The following is a 20,130-nucleotide window of genomic DNA, read 5'->3' on the forward strand; positions in this document are numbered from 1 at the left end:
CAGTCTATCCCTTCCCACCCTCTACCCCCACCCCGTAACCACAAGTCTGTATTCTCTGTCCATGAGTCTATTTCTGTCCCGTATTTATGCTTTGTTTTTGTTTGTTTGTTTGTTTTTGTTTTTTAGATTCCACATATGAGTGATCTCATATGGTATTTTTCTTTCTCTTTCTGGCTTACTTCACTTAGAATGACATTCTCTAGGAGCATCCATGTTGCTGCAAATTAAGCGCTGTCATTTTAAAGATTTCTACATCACCAGAAACCTTATGTTAGAAAAACCGGTGCACATTAGTGATGATACATCACTTGGCTAAAGCTTCTGAAAGTTTAGAACTACGTTTATTTCCTATAACATTTTATAGAGACCCAAAATACCCATTAAAATGTAAAATGGTCATACCTTTGATTCAGAAATTCTACTTCCCCAATGAACACATGTATGTTCATATATAACTGAAAAATTGTGCTCTACACTGGAAATCGACACAACATTGTAAACTGACTATAACTCAGTAAAATAAAAAAAGTTAATGGCATAAAGTTTGTTTGGGGTGATGGTAAAATTCTGAAGATGCATGGTGGTGATGTTTGCACAAAAACATGAATGTACTTACTGCCACTGAACTATGCATTTAAAAATGATTAAGATGGTAAATTTTACATTGTGTGTATTTTGTTACAATTTAAAAAATCCCCTGTATCTAAATAAAATACCAAAAATAAATAAAATAAAATACAGTATTAAAAAAAAAAGAAATTCTACTTCTTAGAGTTTATCCTACAGAAACATTGCTGAAATAGGCAAAGAAATGCATAAAGGGTATTTATTACAACTTTAATAGTCACCAACAGGGGAATGGATAAGAAAACTTTAATATCATGAAAGAGTATAAATCCTTTAAAAGAATGAAGGATATCTCTATACAGTAACCCCCAAACGACTTGTTACCAAGTAAAGCAAATCACAAAACAGTATGTATAGCATGAGACCATCTTTTCAAAGAAGGAATAAAACTTACATGTTATTTAGTACATTGAAAAAAATCAAGGGGGAATGAATTCAAAACTACTAATACTGATCATCATTGGGAAATAGTTCTCAAAGCTCCTTAAATTCTACTTTATAATAATATATGCAAATATTATAAAAATATGTAAGCATAGTCATTGTAAAATAAGAAAACTAATAAAGATGTTACATAATTAAAAATCTCCATATGAAAAGCCATTGCACCAAAACCTGTATGTGCACTCCAAGGAAAAAAGTGGTATCTCCAAGTAGTTATACCTCATTTTATAGTTAATTTACTACATAGAAAAAATAAAATTGAGCATCAGCTTCAAACATCAGGATTCTACAAAGAAGCTTCTAGATTCCTCAAAAGTCCGACATGAATCTCCAGAGGCTGAATATATATTAGTATTCAGTCATATCACTCACTGCTATAAGGAAAGAAGCTGAGCCATCTGTGTGTAATAGTTCTGGATGAAACAGGGATGTGAGACCTGGGGCTCACCTGCTTTACCCCGTCAGCCTCCCTCCCTCCCCCGGCACCCTTCACTGTCACCCCAACAGAGTGGAGCTTCTCATAAGAGTTCATGTGAGCAGAATTCTGCTAATGTTTTCTTTCTATTAAAACCCATTTAAACAAAGCATCTGTGCATTCATTTTAAACATTTAAAAAATTTGTATTAAGGGAATTTCAGCTGGACTAAACGTGTATTAAGTTGTGGTACCTACTTACAATCATTCTCTTAGAAGTTATCACCAATACATAAATAGCTTACACAGTATGAGGAAATTTTTTTACTTTAAATTTTTTAAATGAATGCAGTATGGAAACTATACTTGAGATGTCAAGTAGTCCTTAAGGAATAGAGGTGGAACACGGGGGACACCCCAGCAGCACCAACCTTCCCTCACAGTTGCCTTTCCTTTCCCAAGATCCCAATGAAGTCTGGCTGACAAGCTAACTTTACTGAAACATATTTATTTGAACAGCTGATATACATTGTTGGGGGGAGTATAAATTGGTACAACAGTTCTGGAAGTCAATTTGGCAATATATTTTTCGCTAAGAAATGTGAATATCTTTCTACCCAGAAATTCCACTTCTAAGAATTCATCTTACAGAGGTACATATTTATGTGTAAAATGATACCCATGCAAAGCTATTTCCTGCAGCACTGTTTATAAGAGCAAAGATGAAAACAACTAAAGAGAGACTAACTCAGATTTATAGAAATTTTTAAAAAATGGTGGTTGACAGGACGGAAAAATGGGAAGTTTTTAAATTAGTATAGAGTTTTGGTTTCATAAAACAAGAGTTCTGGAGATTGGTTACACAATAATGTGAATATACCTAACAACTTAAAAATGGTTAAGATGGTAAATTTTATGTTATGTGTATTTTGTCACAATTAAAAATAAAAAGGGAGACTAGTTAAATAAATTATAAAATGTCTATGTAATGGAATATTATGCAATCATAGCATTTACACACTAATATGCAATAATGTACTGTAAGTAATAAAAGCAAAGTATAAAGGATGCCACCAGTTGGGCTTAAGGCAGAGCATATATTTATTAAATGAAAACTCCCCACATCATGCCTCTGTTAACAACCCTTCAATGAAGACAGACAGACACACACACTCACACTTTCATTAATTTATTCTTCACTCAACAAATCAGCATCAGACACTATTAGGTATTGTGGATATAAAATAAATAAGAACAAAAGTATTATCCTAATAGTAGTTAAAATACTCAAGTCTAGCGTGGTTCTATAAATATTGGCCTATTAAGAGGTAATGTGGAAAGTCTTCCGGCTCCCCATCTATATAAATAGATGTCTCATAACCAAATATTCCTCTAATGCAATCTCTGCTACATGAACAGAAAATTCTAGACACCTAGGCGTGTGCTATAGGAAAGGATATATGTGAATATATTGCAAATAAAAATAAGTTTTCTACATAAAATGCATCTTACTTGTCCGCTTTATAGAAACTAGTAAGTGTGTTGGTTTAAATCTCAAAATATAAACCAAACTTAGAACTCTCTGTTCTGAGTTTAATAGTGTTCCCACAATTTACATCTATCCAAAACTGTGAATGTGACCTTATTTGGAAACAGGGTCTTTGTAGATGTAATCAAGTTGAGATGAGGTTATAGTGGATTAGGGTGGGCCCTAATACTCAACACGACTGGTGTCCTTATAAGAAGAGGGAAATTTGGACAGGGATACACAGGAAGAACACCATGACAATGGAGGCAGAGACTGGAGTGATAAGTCTACAAGCCAAGGACTGCAGACAGCCACCCAAAGCAAGCAAGAGGCAAGGAAGGATCCTTCCCCTAGAGCTTTCAGGTGGAACAGGACCCTGCTGACATTGCAATTTCAGACTCTAACCTCTGGAACTGCGAGAGTGTGAGAAGATGAATTCCTGTTGTTTTAACCACCCAGTCTGTGGTACTCTGTTAAGGCAGCTTTCTGAAACTAGTATACTCCGCCCTCCTCAACTTCCCTCATCCTTTCTCTTTTTCATTCTATTCCCCACAAATTATAGTTTTTTTTTCTAATCAACTCTAGGAAAAGAACAATGGCACTGTACTTTAAACATCTAGAACATTATAACGGAAATCTAATATTATGCATTATAAATGGTTTTCAGTGTTCATTTCTATAATACTTTCAAAGTGTAATCATTAAGAGTTAATCCAATATATATTTTATCTCTCAGCAATAACTTAGCTACACTCAATGTTCAAACTAAATGTCAGTTTCCTAAGACTAACATGGCATACTAAATCAAACAAGTGAAGATAGCTGGATCAACTTTTTCAAAGAAATTATCTTAATGTAGCAATAAAGTCATGTTGAATTTTAATAATCTAAATTTTATTCAAAAATAAATTTCATTTCTAGTGTCTATGGTATTCTTCTTCAATCAATACTTTTACCATGTCATTATATACTTCAAAGATCATTTTTAGAAAGTGACATAACAAAATTGAGATTAAAAAATGCTTGTAGAGAAAAAACATTTATTTTATGTATGAAATAGCTATGTTCCTCAAATTGTAACCTGCTGTCCCAGAACCAGTAAGTACAATAATGGAGCTAATATCTTAACCAAGGAATAAAATTATTTTCATGTTAAAGAACAGAAGCTATGGATGGTTGCCAGTACTTACACTGCACTTGATTAGAAGGACAAAAATATTTTAACACACTGTTCTGTGAAACGAATTCTCAAAAAAGAATTGGGTCAGGTCCACTATTTCAAAGGGAATGAAGGACAACTGAGTAAAAACTGGAAGAAAGGTTCTCTAGTTGTAATTGAATTTTTTAAAATTCTTTTTAAAATCCAAAGCCAAAGATCATCACCTACACTACACACACACATATACAAGCATGCACACGTGCACACACACATGCTCTAACATATCAATAAACCATCCTCAAAAGTTTTAGACTAGAATTGATCAGGATAGTTCACATCTCAAAAAGAAAATAAAACAACAATAAACCGTCACAAATTCCTTAACATTATACTAACCCACAGAACAATGTGGAGAAGATTGCTTAATACATGACCATAATAACTTACTTTTTCCAAAGTTCAAAAAAATTATGCCTTCAAGCTGATGTCCCAAACTATTTTACCATTCTGTACCTCAGTATTCTCACTTAAAAATATTCATATCATTATGCTACTCAAATACATTGTGAAATTGTAACTAATAGAATCACAGACATCCTGGGTACTGACAGCTGAAGTTACTTTTGAAATCACTATTAACTAAAGTGTCATGTAAGGTCAGGTATTCTAATATGAACAGTAAAGATTAAAGAGCGAAAAAACACATGAAAGAATCTCATGTAGCTCAAGAACTGTGGCTTTCAGTAGCCCACACTGAAAGCAGACAGGATTGGAGTCATCCAAAGTTAGGGGTTAGCAGAGCATATGGGGCAAAATAATAAGGGAGCGAGAATATTAAGCAAGGGGGGCCATGAGAAAGCAGCTTGCAGTGCTGACTGATGGAGGGGAGACCGGTGAGGACAGGGGTAACGGATTTAAAAATTCACAAACAGGGTCCAGGCATTCTGAAAAAGTCCCCTGGGCGAATCTGATGTATACTCATAAGTAAGTACCACTGGAATTCAAGTGCTGGTGAGTTCTGTTTCACTTTCTTAAAGCAAGTATACTGAACATACCAGGAAGTTGTGGTTAGTGCCCCTTTTTGGGCACTTAAAATTAAAGAGGGTAAACCTGAGGAGACAAGGCTCAAGGTGAAACTTTTGGAAGGCTGTTTAACTAAAAGAATAATAGTAACCTATACTATTAAATAGCTATATAATTAAATACTAATAATCTTAATAGCCAACATTTATAGAATGTTTACCATGTGCCAGACATTAGTAATCAGTAATAGAAAATAATTTACATTATTTTCTTATTTAATCTTCACAAAATCCCAAATGTACAGACACTATTATCCCTAATGCACAACTGAAGAAAATGAGACACTACAATCCTCCTGAGCTGGAGAGGACTTACAGAAGGTGACAATCTGGCACCTTGATCTTGGACTTCCAAGCCTCCAGAACTGTGAGCAATAAATTTCTATTGTTTATAAGCCACCCGGCCTGTGACATTTTGTTCTGGCAGCCCAAATAGACTATGACATATATGAACTAACACACAAAAAGCATTTAACAAATTTCAATATCCGTTTATGACAAAAACTCTCAGTAAACTAAGAACAGAAAGGAATTTTCTCTATGTGATAAAGTGTTTCTACACAAAGTCTACAGCTAACATAAAACTTAGTATTAATTATATGAATGCTTTCTCCTTAAGATTGAGAACAAGGCAAGGCTGTCCCATCTCGCCTCTCTTAACATTATTCCAGAAGTCCTAGCCAGTTCAATAATGACATTTTTAAAAGAAAGGGGAAAGGAGGGTGGGAAGGGACAGACTGGGATTTCAAAATTTATAGATATTGACAGGCATATGCAGGATAGATAAACAAGATTATACTGTATAGCACTGGGAAATATACACAAGATCTTATGGTAGCTCACAGTGAAAAAAATGTGACAATGAATGTATGTATGTTCATGTATAACTGAAAAATTGTGCTCTACACTGGTATTTGACACAAAATTGTAAAATGACTATAACTCAATAAAAAAAATGTTAAAAAAAAAAAGAGAAAAAAAAGAAAAAATGAAAGTCATATAAGTTGGAAAGGAAGAAATAAGACTGCCCATATTCACAAATGGCAGTAACTGTCTCTGTAGAATATCTCAATTAATTTACAAAAACCTCCTATTTAGTGGGGGAGGGTATAGCTCAGTCATAGAGTGTGTGCTTAGCATGCATCAGTTTCTGGGTTCAATCTCCAGCATCTCGATTATAAACAAACAAATAAATAAATAAATAAAATAAACAAACTTAATACTCCCCCAATTAATCAAACTACATATTAGTAGAACTTTCCTATTTTAAAGGGTTTTCACTCATATTCTCTCAATTGCCACAGCAGCACTATAAGGCATACAGGCCATGTGTCAATCTTACTTAAAGCCAAGGACCAGAGAAGACAATATACAAGGTAAATACTGCAAGTAAGCCCTATAAATCTGACTGAAATCTAGGTCTATTGACCTCTGAGACCAAAGCATAGATAACCCCTGTCTAATGAAACTATTAACCATTCAATGAAAAAGGAAGTGTGCTGTTTTCAAGGTATAATGAAAATATACAGGCTTTTGAGTAGAAGACCTTCATCCAGAAATGAGCTCTATCCCTTGATAGCTCTATCATCCACACTGAGCAAGTGACTTAACTTCCAGAAGTCTTCCTTTTCTCATTTATATAATGGGGTTGATATTACTTCCCTCTTAGGACTGTTGTCAGTATTTAATAAGATGCCACATGTCATCATTTGCTGAAAGGCCTGGCATATCAGGTACTCAATTAAGGTTAAGTTTCTCTTCTCACTGGAAGACTTACCTATGATTTGCATAGAAGTTAGTCTCCTTGCTACAGAATTAAGTAAAAAGCACTGGGAAAGGCTTTTCTTTTCTTTTATCAACAAATCTTATTAAAAGATAGTTTCTAAAGGAATCAGTGAAGCTAACTCAAAAAGCAAACTATAAATTGAAGACTCAAGAAGTCACAAGAAGAAAACATCATCATTTCGAGGTTGGTATGAACAGGACATGAATGTAAGAACATGACATAGAGAGAAAATAGAGACTAGAATAACCAGAGGTGGAAGGTTCTTCTCACTGAGCGTGGAGTTCAAGCCTGGAGGCCATAGGGTCCATAAATGGACTTTAAAGAGTTGTGAGCCTCTCGAAACTGTTTGTAAAACTGTGAGCACATGCGAAGGTGCTGTGGTAAGCCAAAAAATGTCCCCCACCCTCACCCAACAAGGCACCAAGTCAAATCCCTGGAACCTGTGAACATTATTCTATAATACGGTAAAAGATATGATTTAGTTAAGGATCTTGAGAGGAGGAGCCAATTCTAGATTATCCAGATGGGCCCTCAATTGATGACAAGTATCCTTGTAATAGACACAGAGAGGACAGACAGAGATAAAAGGAGGTGGCCATGTGACCCTGGAGGCAGAGCTTGGAGTGATGCAGCCACAAGCCCAAGAATGCTGGCAGCTACCAGAAGCTGGAAGAGGCAAGGAATCTCCCCTGAGAGCCTCTGTGGGGAGTGCAGCCCTGCTGACACCTTGATTTGAACTTCGGGCCTCCAGAAATATGACAGAATAAATTTCTGTTGCCTTAAGTGCTTCTGTGGTAATTTGTTATGGCAGTCATAGGAAGTTAATACAGGTTCACTTTTCTGAGGGGAAGCCCCATAACTTTCATCAGATTCTAAAAGAGGTTCTCATGAACCCCAGAAAGTCAAAGAACTACTATTCTGTACCACCCTATTGTACAGGATAAAGTAAAACCATCTATAAACAAAGGAACTAGAATTTTTTTTTTAAAAAAAACCTGCCGAATAAGTAGCTACTTGGATAAGTCTCCACGGTTAGTAAAAAAAATAAGAAGTTGTCCTCTGATACCCAATCCAGTATTCATTTCATCATCTCCTGGAGTTCAACCCTGTGAGTGCATTAAAAGGCATTCCCAAGTAATTCCAAACAGTTAAACAGCTTGTTAAAAATATAGGTTCTCAGGCTCCATCGCACAGTATTGAATCAGAATCTCCAGGTTAGATAAGTTCACATACATATTTAACGCTCCTCTGAGCATGCAGATGTGCAGACAATTTGAGAACTACACTATAAGGCAGGGATCAGTAAACTTTTTCTATAAAGGGTCAGATAGTAAAACTTTTACACTATGCAGGTCATGAGGCAAAGCTGAGGGTATTATATAGGTATTTACACAATAAATTTGTTTTCCAACAAATTTCTACAAATCTTTTAATTGACAAAATTCAAAAAATAAAAATAATTTAATACAATTTTTTGCAGTATCAGTCTGCTAATGAGAAGAATGAAATTCTTTCTTGGGAGGGGTATGAGTTCAGTTAATTGGGTTCAAAGTTAGTGTTTTCTATCATCAGATCAATTGCAAATAGTCATCTCTACAATCATCCTGAGCTGGAGAAGACTTACAAAACAACAGGCAGTGGGCTAGATTTGGCCTAAATGCTGTAGCTTGCCAACCTCTGTAGGAAGATGTAAAGAAGAAGAAAGAACCATAACCCCTGTCCTTAAGCAACTGACAAGTTAGTTAAAACAGACAGGAACAGGGGGAGGGTATAGCTCAGTGGTAGAGTGTGTGCTTAGCATGCACGAGGTCCTGGGTTCAATCCCCAGTACCTCCGTTTAAAAAGAAAAAGTAAATAAATAAACCTAATTACCTCCACCCACTAAATAAATAAAAATAAAAAGAGATATGAACAGCAAAGGTAAGACAACGGTGAGAAAGAAGAAGCAGAATCGTGGATGTTTTATGTGGCAGAGCAATGAGTCTTAACTGTTTCAAGTATAAACAGTCTTTTTTAGTGTCAAAAAATGTGGCGGACATCTATGATCGTAGTCCTTTGAGCTCTGAGGGAAAAGATCTATAACAGAAAGCAACTGAAAAGTCTATAATGCTTTTAAGGGACTTCTTATTAATCAAAACAGCAGCCACATATATTTGAAAAATATTAACGCATATTTATAGGACCCATTACTTATTCATCCACAGATGGTACTTACCGTGGGTGTGGATTCTTGACCCTCTGAGAGAACTCTGAAGCTCGGCAGGAACTCTCAGCCCAAAGCTTAGTAATCACAACTACAGAGTAGATCCCAAAGAGGTTCAGAAAGAAGGAAACAGTAGAAACTAGAGTAGTGAGAAAGGACTTCATGGGCTTAGATAAGTAGGCATAAATTTTCAAAGAAACTGAAGAACAGATTTTAGGGACAGGAAGAATATCAAGGAGAAAAGGCAGAGGGGCTGAGGGAGGGCAGCCTTACTAAGTAACAGTTCAAATAGGATCAAATGATGGTGGCTCCACCCTGCTGCCTGCCTCGGCCCCCAGAGCCAACATTTAACTGTTTTCCCTGTTTCATCGGCTCAGTGAGCCTTGAAAAACCTTCTCCCATTCAGTCGTCACTAAGAGTAGTTTACTAAATATTTGAGCTGTGTATGTAAATGACCCTGGTTTCATCAGGTACAGCTCTAAGTGGGTCAAAACCCAGACTTTTAAACTGTAAAAATAAAAAAATTTAAAAGCCTTCCCTTGACCCAGTTTCTCTCCTGCAACCCCCTAATTCCTTCAGAGCCACACTTCAGGAAAGTCATTCGTTTATGTTTCCATTTTATCTCCTCCCATCATCATTCATCTCTAATCCACTCCAACCTCGTTTCCACTTCTACCACCTCAACAAACCTGCTCTTACCAAATCACTGAAAGGCTAAATAAGCTCTCATCTTACAAAACATAAACTCTCAGCAGCAGTCACTGAGAGCCCCTGCCTTGGAACACTGCTGACTTCTAACACACACCTGCAGGGCAGGCATTCCTTCCACTTCTCCAGCTGTTCCTTCCCAGGCTCTCCCACCTGCCTCTCCCCAACCTCCAAATGCTGGCACGCCCTCTGAGTCTGACCGTGGGCCCCTCACCACTCAGTACTTACAATTTCCCTAGGTGATCTCATCCATCTCCATGGCTTTAAATACCATTGGTAATTTCCCAATTTATCTTTCTAGTTCGGGTTTGTCTTCTGAGTTCTAGACTATATATATCCATATGCCTACTTCAGAGTTTCACTCAGATGCTTCTCACCTAACCTATGCTCAATTTTTATCTTTCCTCTCAACACTGCTCCTTCTCTAGGCTTCCCTAATCACCCAGCATCTCACACCAGAAACCTCGTGGTCAATCCTGTCACCTGCCCACGTATTGCATCCTCTTTGTCCAATCCCTCAGCATTCCTAACAATTTTCTTCCTAGAAAACTGTCTAATTAGTTCACCCCATTCCATCTCCACTGCCACCACACCTAGACCAAGTAAACTATCACCTCACCTGGTTCAGGTGAGACTCTCCCAGAGGGTCTCTCCTATACGCTCTCACTTCTCTCTAATTCACTTGCACAAAGCAGGGAGAGTACAGAACTACAGATATGAATCTGATCTCATCATTTCCTTGCTTAAAACCCTTGCATAGTTTCCTTTCAGGATAAACTTCAAAATCCTTGCAAGCCCTAAAAGGCCTCAGTAGATTTGGCCTCATCAACGCAGCACTCAACCACCACCACCCCGACTCCTCTCCTCCTCATTCATTCCAGCTGGCCTTCCCCTTGTTCCTCAAACATGACAAACTCTTTTCATCTTCTGTACATGCTGCCCCTTCTCTGGCATCACCTGGTCCACTCATACTTGAGGTCTCAGTCTCAATGTCACTTTCTCAAGGAGGCCATTCCTTCCTGCCACCATCATCCCCAGGACAAGCTCTCTGTTATTTATCCTCATAGCCCCTACTGTGTTCTTTGTAGCCCCTTTCACAGTTTTGATTACATGGTTATCATTTGACTCCCGTTTCCCACATGAAACAGTCAACTACAGAAGAACAGGAGCTGCCCTGTTTCATTTGTCACTGTTCTTCTATCACCAGCCTTCTGACAGAGAGGGTACTTAGATATTTGGTACTGGAATAGGTGACTGAATTAATCAGAAGACAGTTAAACATAAATTGCTTTGAAGCATTTAATAATTTATAAACACAAAATTTAGTTAATATTTTAGACTATGGTTTAAATTACTAACAATAAATTATTTTTATTTATTGATTAAAGCAAGAACTGTACTGAGGCACAGTACTAGCTAACTTTGAGTATCCTCAAATGTATTTGTAAAACTGTTCCATAAGTTAGCTTTTACTCATTTAGACATACCTTTCCCCAGAAGGTTAACATAATTGTTTTCCTAGGCATTAATATAATAATAATAATGGTAATAGTAAGCTATTTATAGAGTACCAAATATCATGGTAAACACTTTACATTTAAGCTTCATAAGAGATAAATACTATAAGCTTCATTTTTAAAGATGATGAGACGGAGGCTCAGAGAGTGCCAAATAACTAGTTCAAAGTTACACAACCAGCAATGGGTGGTGGCAGGACCCAAACTCATACTAACTCAAGAGTCAGTTTTTTTCTAATACATCATGCTATCTCTAATATCATACTTATTCAGTCATATCTATTATTTGTTAAAAATACAACATCTGTATATAGGTATCTGAGGCTTAGAGCAGCTTTAAGTGATTATTTCAGCTTTAAAATGACTACCTGATTCAGTCTCTCATACATAAAAACCAGTTCTATCTCACTCCTAAAAAACAGCTTGTAACTCATTTCAAATGACACCCTTGTTCCCTATCCATGTAATCTATACTTTATTCTACAAGATAAATTTAGCTTCCAGTTAATTTTCTTCTCTGCAAAGAACTCAGTTAACTTTAAAAAAATGGAACCATCACATTAGGGGAAAATGTACATACTGTGATTTCCATTTTTCAGAAACTTTTCACAGGACCATTCTGGACACATAATTCATAGCAAACTCAACGATTCCCAAAACCATCTATCAAAATAGAAACTAAGCCAAAAATTCTTTTGGTAGAAATTAATCTAGATCACTCTTTAGCACAATATTATACAAATCAATAACTTTGCTAACTGGCAATAGACAGTCAATAAACATTTGACTGATCAATCATGTAAGATACTTCTACAACTAAGGTCCTGCTCTCCTGAGAGAGCAAGCAGGATATAAATATTGTTATTCCTAATCACATTATTTCTAGACAACTCCTAGTGAAATACATAATTAGTAAGAATTTCCCCAACACAGAAGTAGGAAGGGGTGATTCAACCCAAATATGACTAATAATTCTTGAAAAACACTGTTCTCAGCAAATACTTTTAAAAGCAAAACAGCTTTAAACTAGGATCTGATTAGTGAACTAGCCTCATTATTAAGTCGTAATACATAACAAAAAGGATCGTCTATTTTTAAAGAATTAAAATACAACAAAATATACTTAACACTTGAAACTCAGTACAAAACTGCAGTAATAAATGTCATAGTGACATAAGGAAAGACACAAAGACCAATGTAATAGAATTGAGAGCCCTGAAATAAACCCATATAGCCAAATGATTTTCAATAGGGTGCCAAGATCATTCAATGTGGAAAGAATAGTCTTTTTAATAAACAATGCTAGAACAACTGGATATCCACATGCAAATGAAAGGATGGCTGGACCCCTACCTTAAACTGTAGAGAAAAATTAACTCAAAATGGATCGAAGACCTAAATATAAAACTTAAACTCCTAAAAGAAAAACATAGATGTAAATCTTCATGACCTTGGATTAGGCAGTGGTTCCTCAGATATGAATGAAAAAATAGATAGGATGTAGTATATAAAATATAGAATCTTATAATTCAACAATAAAAAAACAAAAGCTCCAATTTAAAAATTGGCAAATAGACATTTTTTCATATATACATATGGCTAATAAGTACATGAAAAGATGCTCAATATCATTAGTCATTAAGGATAAGCAAATCTAAACCACAATGAGCTACCACTTCAAATTCATTAGGATGGCCAAATTAAAACAACAACAAAACCCCAGAAAATAATAAAACATTAACGAGAAAGTAAAGACATTGGAACCCTTCTACACTGCTGGTAGGAATGTACAATGGGACAGCTCCTATGGAAAATAGTTTGGCAGTTCCTCAAAAAGTTAAACGTAGAATTACCATATGACCCAGCAATTAGACTCCCACATTTAAGAGAACTGAAAACGTATGGTCATCCCAAAACTTGTATGTAAGTATTCATAGAAGCATTATTCACAATAGCCAAAATGTGGAAACAACCCAAATGTTCATCAACTGACAAATGTATAAACAAAATGTGTTCTATCCATACAATGGAATATTATTCAGACATACAAAGGAATAAAATACTGACACATGTTACAATATGGATGAACCTCGAAAACACCATGCTACGTGAAAGAAGCCAGACACATAAGACTACATATTACATGAATCCATTTATATGAAATGTCCGGAATAGACAAATCCATAGAGACAGAATATAGGTTAGTGGTTGCCAGGGGCTGAAGGGAGAAGGAAATGGGGAATGACCGGGTTTGGGGTTTCTTTTGGGGATGATGAAATGTTCTAGAATTAGTCAGTGCTGATGGTTGTATAATCTTGGGACTACAGTAAAAAAAAAACAAAAACCACTGAATTGCACATTTTAATACAGTGAAATTTATGGTATGTGATTTCTATCTCAATTTAAGTGTAAGTAATATATTCTTCTTCTTTTTTTTTTAATGGAGGTACTGGGGATTGAATCCAGGACCTTGTGCACGCTAAGCATGCACTCTACCATTTGAGCTACATTCTCCCTCACCACATAATATATTCTTAACAGTAAACTATACTGATCATAGTTTAGACTTTTGATAATTCAGAAACATCTTGATATATTTAAATTTATAGATTTTTTCCCTTAAAGTGTCAAATAATGGAAACTTCTAATTAATGACATATGAAAAATATGTCTTATATACATGATTCATAATGGTTTCTTAAAGTTTAATGAGTAATAAAAAAAAAGTTTCAAGAAAGTGTTTTGCAAGCAAAACTTGATCAGATCTACTAAACCTTAAGAGAAAATATAACCTCAACTAAAATTTAGGCATGTTTTTTATAATACTATTTTAAAATTATCTGACTATATTTTAAAGGAACAGAAATCAACTAGACTTGCTTTGTTTTTCATATTTAAAATATGAAAAGCAAAGAGAAAGAACCAATTTTTAATAGCCTACATTTTACATGATTATAGTCATAAGAGGAAATGAGTGCACAAATAACAGGAAACATTTCAGTAAGTTAGTAATATGGTACGTGAAGCTTGAAAAACCTTGTGACTACAGTTCTTACTAAAGGCACTTCATTTTTCAGTTCCCGTCACGTGCCTCTGCTACATGAAATCAGCAGCTGAGGTCACTAACAAACTTTCAGTTTTAATGGGAGAACTCATTAGTTTATAGGCACCCCTAAGGCATATAAATGCAAAACTATCATATGCTCAGCAGAAACAGACTACTGATTATTGCTTGAGTATTTTAAATGAACATCATCTACACCTCTGGGGTCCAGGCAGGTAATATAAATGAGCAAAGTGGGCCGGGAGTAAGACATGGAAGGAGTGGGCTCTTGGGTGAACTAGAGACCACAGGCCCATCTAAAGGAAGCAGCCATCACTTAGCTCCAGGAAACTGCTGCCAGACGTGAGGGCCCAACACGGCCAGACTTCTAATTTCTCAAGAACTAGTCATCTTGGTTTTATTTTTCATGTTTTGTGAAATTCCACTAATTTTGAAATGATGGCAACTAATTTTTTAAAAAGTTGAAATAGTACAAAGCTCAAATAAAGTGTATCAGCTGATGAAAATGGCCACTAGTTTGCAAACTTTGAGAAGAAACTCCTATACCTAGCTTATAACAAATTAACTGCAAATATATTATATTTAATATATACAATATACTTTTATATAAGAAATATATATCATACCTATTTAATATATGTAATATACTATAAATCTATTTATCAAAGTTTAGGGGGCATTAATCATCTTTAAAGTTTTCAAGGTGGTCCACATACCAGACCCTAGAGAGTAGTACTAAAGTTAGATTTCATGCATATTCATTACTCAAGTATCAAAGGTAACTCACTTCTTCCATTCATTTCAGTGACATTTTCTTATTGCCAAGGGGAAACAGAGTGGCTATTCTAACTATACTCTATACTGATAAGTATTTTAAGAATCAAGACAGTTTGGGAACAAAAACCAAAAAACTTTGGGAGGGGAAAAAAAAAACTGGGGAGGCTATTTCTGCTTTTGAACAGAACTTAAAGAAAATTAACTAGGTAGTAAAATTGATCTCCAGTTAAAAATAATCAACTAGTAGTACAGTAGAATGGTGACAGAGGTGCCTAAATTTTAATTATATAGTTGACTAAAAATCTTGCATTGCACTTTCTAGTATGAACACAGTAGAGTTATAGACATGAATCTTCCTAGAAAAAACACAGCAACAAAGAGAAAGAGGGGGGAAAAAAAACCCTCATAAAACTCTTTTCCAGCAAACCTAGGGGAAAAACAAAAATACAAAAATTCCAAAATACATGAGATCAGGCTGAGACCAAACAAAGCTAGTATCAGACAGAATGTATGTTGGGAGTGGAGAGCAGAGACAGAGACAGAACATGTGGCATGTGATGAGGGGGCCCAAGAGTGGCAGGTCTCAGAAAGAAACGGCAAAAATGCACATACTTAAGGAAGGGGGTTTACTTGGCATGTTGTGACTGTGTCCCTCTAGTCACAGCTGCAAAGAAGGAGTGGGAAGTCCAGAACTGGTGGCCAAAAGCCTCCTAGACTCAGTCTGGTTTGGAGACAGAAAGGACTTGTGTCAACACAGAGAACACACCCAGGTGCCAATTATAAAAAACAAAAAACAAAAAACGATTTCTGAGGCAGAAATCTGGAAATCTACCCTGGCCCCACCCACACCTTCTACAAATAACTGACTGAGGAAAATCCAGCTCACTAAATTACAGGGAATAAAAAGGTAACTGGCACAACACTGACTTGGAGATACTATAAGAAAAATGGTAGAAATGAGCAGCATAATGTACCGTCAAAGGATACGCAACAGAAGAACATTACAATGAAGAAGATAAAAACTGCAACTAAATATTCTTACATGAATTTAAGAAAATCAATGAAGTCACCACAACTATGAAGAATATCGCAAAGCAAATATAACAAGAAGTCAAGGAAGAAAAGTCCAGACAACAGGAACAGAGGAAGTACAAACTGGAAGAACTCAAGAAACAAATACAAGAATAAACAAAACTGTCACAGAGATGAAGAAGAAACTAAAAGGAGAACAAAGAAGAGAGACATGGCAGAAGACACAGTGAGAGACATTAAAGACAGAAACAAAACAAATGAAAAATTGTTTGAAAGAAAACCAAAACAATCAAACAAACAGATAAACTTATTAACAAAGCAGAAAAAGGATCAGACATAGAAAACCAACTTATGGTTACCAAAGTGGAAATGGGGGGAGGAGGGATAAATTAGTAGTTTGGGATTAGCAGATACAAACTACTATATACAAAACAGATAAACAACAAGATCCTACTGTATGGCACAGGAAATTATATTCAATATCTTGTAATAACCTACAATGAAAAAACATATGACAAAGAACAAATAATGTGTGTAAGTGAATCACTAGGCTGTACACCAGAAATTAACACAATATTGTAACACAACTATATTTCAATAAAAAATCAAACAAAATAAATATTTAAAGATATAATTAAAGAACTTTCCTGAAATAAAAACAGATTCAAATCAACGTATTAAAATGTTACACATGTGCCAGCACATCCTACACCAGAATATCCTAGTAAATTTACTAAATATTAAGAGGCAAAGAGGGAATCTTTTGGGCACATAGACAAAAAAAGATCAAATCATTAATAATGGGAAAACATTCAAGTTTTCACATATCTCCCTATCAAGATTTCACCTATCTCCAGAGCAACATTTAATGCCAGAAGACATTTGTACATCTGTAAGATACTCAAGGAAAGAAAGAGTGAGCCAAGGATTTTATTACCTGCTAAGCTGTCCTTCAAGTGTAAGGCAACAAAAAGAAGTTCTGAAAGTGATGTAAGAATAATATTTCCATATTGTTCTCATGATTCTTTATGGAGAAACTACCAGAAGATGAACTTTAACCAACAAAAGAGTAACTGGGAAAAATTTCTGCAAAAGTGCTTGGGCAAGGATTACATATATTTAACTGAGGAATTAAAAGACTAAAACAGAAAGAGGTAAAGGTGATAAGATAGATAGATAGATAGATAGATAGATAGATAGATAGATAGATATAAACAGAAAACATAAAATACAATGACAGAGCCCAGACTAACCATGTTTGACAGATCAATAAATATAAAAGGATTCAACAAATATTGAAAGAGATTTTCAAACTGACTTATAAAGCAAAACCTATCTCCACACTGATTACTAGAGATACATCTAAATCAAACCGTAATTTAAATGGTTTGAAAACAGAAGGATGGACAGAGATATACAAGGCAAACATAAACAGAAAATAGGAATTGTCTCACCCAGCTCTTTCTGACTCTGGAATCTGAGGTCTTACCCACTGCAAATAATGCTTCATGTGCTTCTGTAATACTGCATGTGGATATGTGTGCATGAATGAATACACTATATATATATATTATATATATATAATACATATACATATTAAATTTATATATTAAACTATCTAAAATAAAGTACTCAACTGTATACAATCTTTGAAATAAGACCAGATATCAAAATGCTGAGTTTAAAGAATTTAGTAAAAATGTTTATGTTTAATGGTATTCAAATTTTTTTCCATATAAAAATCAAAACACTGTACTGAAAACTCCTCGCCTGGATCTATGTCAAGATCAGCTGTTGACCTTATTTTATGCAGTAAATCCTCAATCCCATGACAATCTACTGTCAAGCACTCAAAGACTAAAACTTCAGTTGAGCTGTTCTGTGAATCTTAAGGAAGTGGGATTTTATGAAATTTATAGTATACTACCAATACTTCCTTTGAAGAAACAATTTTTTCAACCTCTTGCAGAAATCCGCAGCTATGATACTGCTTTCAGGTGTTAAAGAGTTGTAGCTTCAGAAAGAGATTTTACGCCTCAGAAACAAAAGTGCTGGTAGTAAATAATTAAGAAACACTCTAGGAATATCATATAAAGGTCAACAACGGCTCCTTTAAGTACAAAAGTAAGCTTGTGGCAGCATTGACTCAGTTAATGCACAAGAGGAAGTAACCGTGAAATGTCTGTATTTCGATTTCAACATCCGTAACAAAAGGGGGCATAATAATAGTACCAACCTGATAAGACCGTTGTGAGCATTAAATGACTGAAACACTTGGAACACTGCCTGGCTTATACTTCAATAAATGTTAGCTAATATTATCATCACAAAGATATAAATTTCGAACTGACACATTATTCAAACCTTTAAAATCTATTACCCCAGAGAGAATTACCCCAGAGAGAAATATTTCCCTAATTAAAAGAAAAAAAAGAATGTAAAGCCGCTCCTTCCCTAAATTCCCCATTCCCTCTCTGCTACCACCAACCACTGGGGCAGCATCAGGAGCCCTTCCTCTCTCACCCACAGGACATCTCCTGGTACAGTGCTCTGTACCAGGATGTGTTCCTTGTCAGTGCACTGTCTTCCCCACCAAGGCTGCTGTGATCTCCTTAAAGTCAGTGATTATACATTGTGCATCTCAACGCCTCCAGGGCACCTGTTCCCACGCATAACAGAAGCTCATAAAGGTGTGTACAGATGTTAAAGTTAAAGCTAGATCAAGACAGCTGACTCCCAGAGTTCTCCTCAATTTCAGTGCTCTTTCCACCAGAACAATGCCTTTCAAATGTTGACAGGGCTCATAGTGAAAAATGTATTCTGTAGCACCACCCAGTACAGATATACGCACTTCTGATCTTTTCTATTTAATTCTTTCCTATTTTGCTTTTTAAAAAATGCTCATCTTGACACACTAAATTGGCTTATGACTCAAACGTGGAAAAATACTGTTCCAGAAGATATATTTTAAAAACTCTCTCTAGAATTTCAAGGTCAAAAATAATTCCTAATAATTTTTCTCACACAATGAATATCCCAGCAAAAAAAAAAAAAAGGTAAAATACTATCAAATAATCAAATAACCCACAATGACTAGCACAGAGCCATGACAGCTGTCACTTGGGAGTGGGAGGAAGCTAAATTTAATCTCCATCAGCTTGTCTAAAGCCACCCAAGTAAACACCCAACCTAAGGGAAATAGTAATTGTTACACAAAAACATCTTGGTAGCAATTCCCCTGGCACCTTAGCTCTCTTACAGCCAGACTGTGGCCCAAAAAACTCTCAACATATGTAAGAAATCCTGGAGCTTCCATTACAATGAATATTTTTTAATGATTTGTGTAGAAGACTTTAATTAAATGTGTTTGGATGGGGAACAACGAATTTATTAAAACAAGTGAATGAAAATCAAAATAAACTATTTAAAATAAACACATCTAATTAAAAAAAATCTCTCACTGAGATTTGCCAATCTTCACTTAAATTGAGGGAGGGGAGTATATTTACTGATTTATCCCCAAGGTGAATAAAGCATGTAAAAGATCATTAAATAAGGTATTATCCCCTTTGATTTGCTCTTAAAATGTGACAGTAGGGCAGTATACGACTTTTCCTCAAAGTGAGCTGCTTGTACAGCACCTCCCACTAAACGAAATGTGAGACGAAGAAACCCCAGTGTCCTCAGAGCTCTTTCAAGAAATGTGTTCCCCTGAACAGACATAAAGCCAGAAACAGAAAGACCAGAAAATCCCTTTCCATCTTTCACGTCCACAGACAATGGTACTCC

At 35.6% G+C, this 20,130-nt stretch overlaps 1 protein-coding gene across 1 annotated transcript in view; it reads right to left on the reverse strand.

The window, feature by feature from the left end:
- Window positions 1-20,130, reverse strand: part of LPGAT1 (lysophosphatidylglycerol acyltransferase 1) — a 55,602-nt gene that overhangs the window by 30,811 nt on the left and 4,661 nt on the right. The window lies entirely within an intron of this gene.

The sequence above is a fragment of the Vicugna pacos genome, chromosome 23 (assembly GCF_048564905.1).
Source record: "Vicugna pacos chromosome 23, VicPac4, whole genome shotgun sequence".
Classification (NCBI taxonomy): domain Eukaryota; kingdom Metazoa; phylum Chordata; class Mammalia; order Artiodactyla; family Camelidae; genus Vicugna; species Vicugna pacos.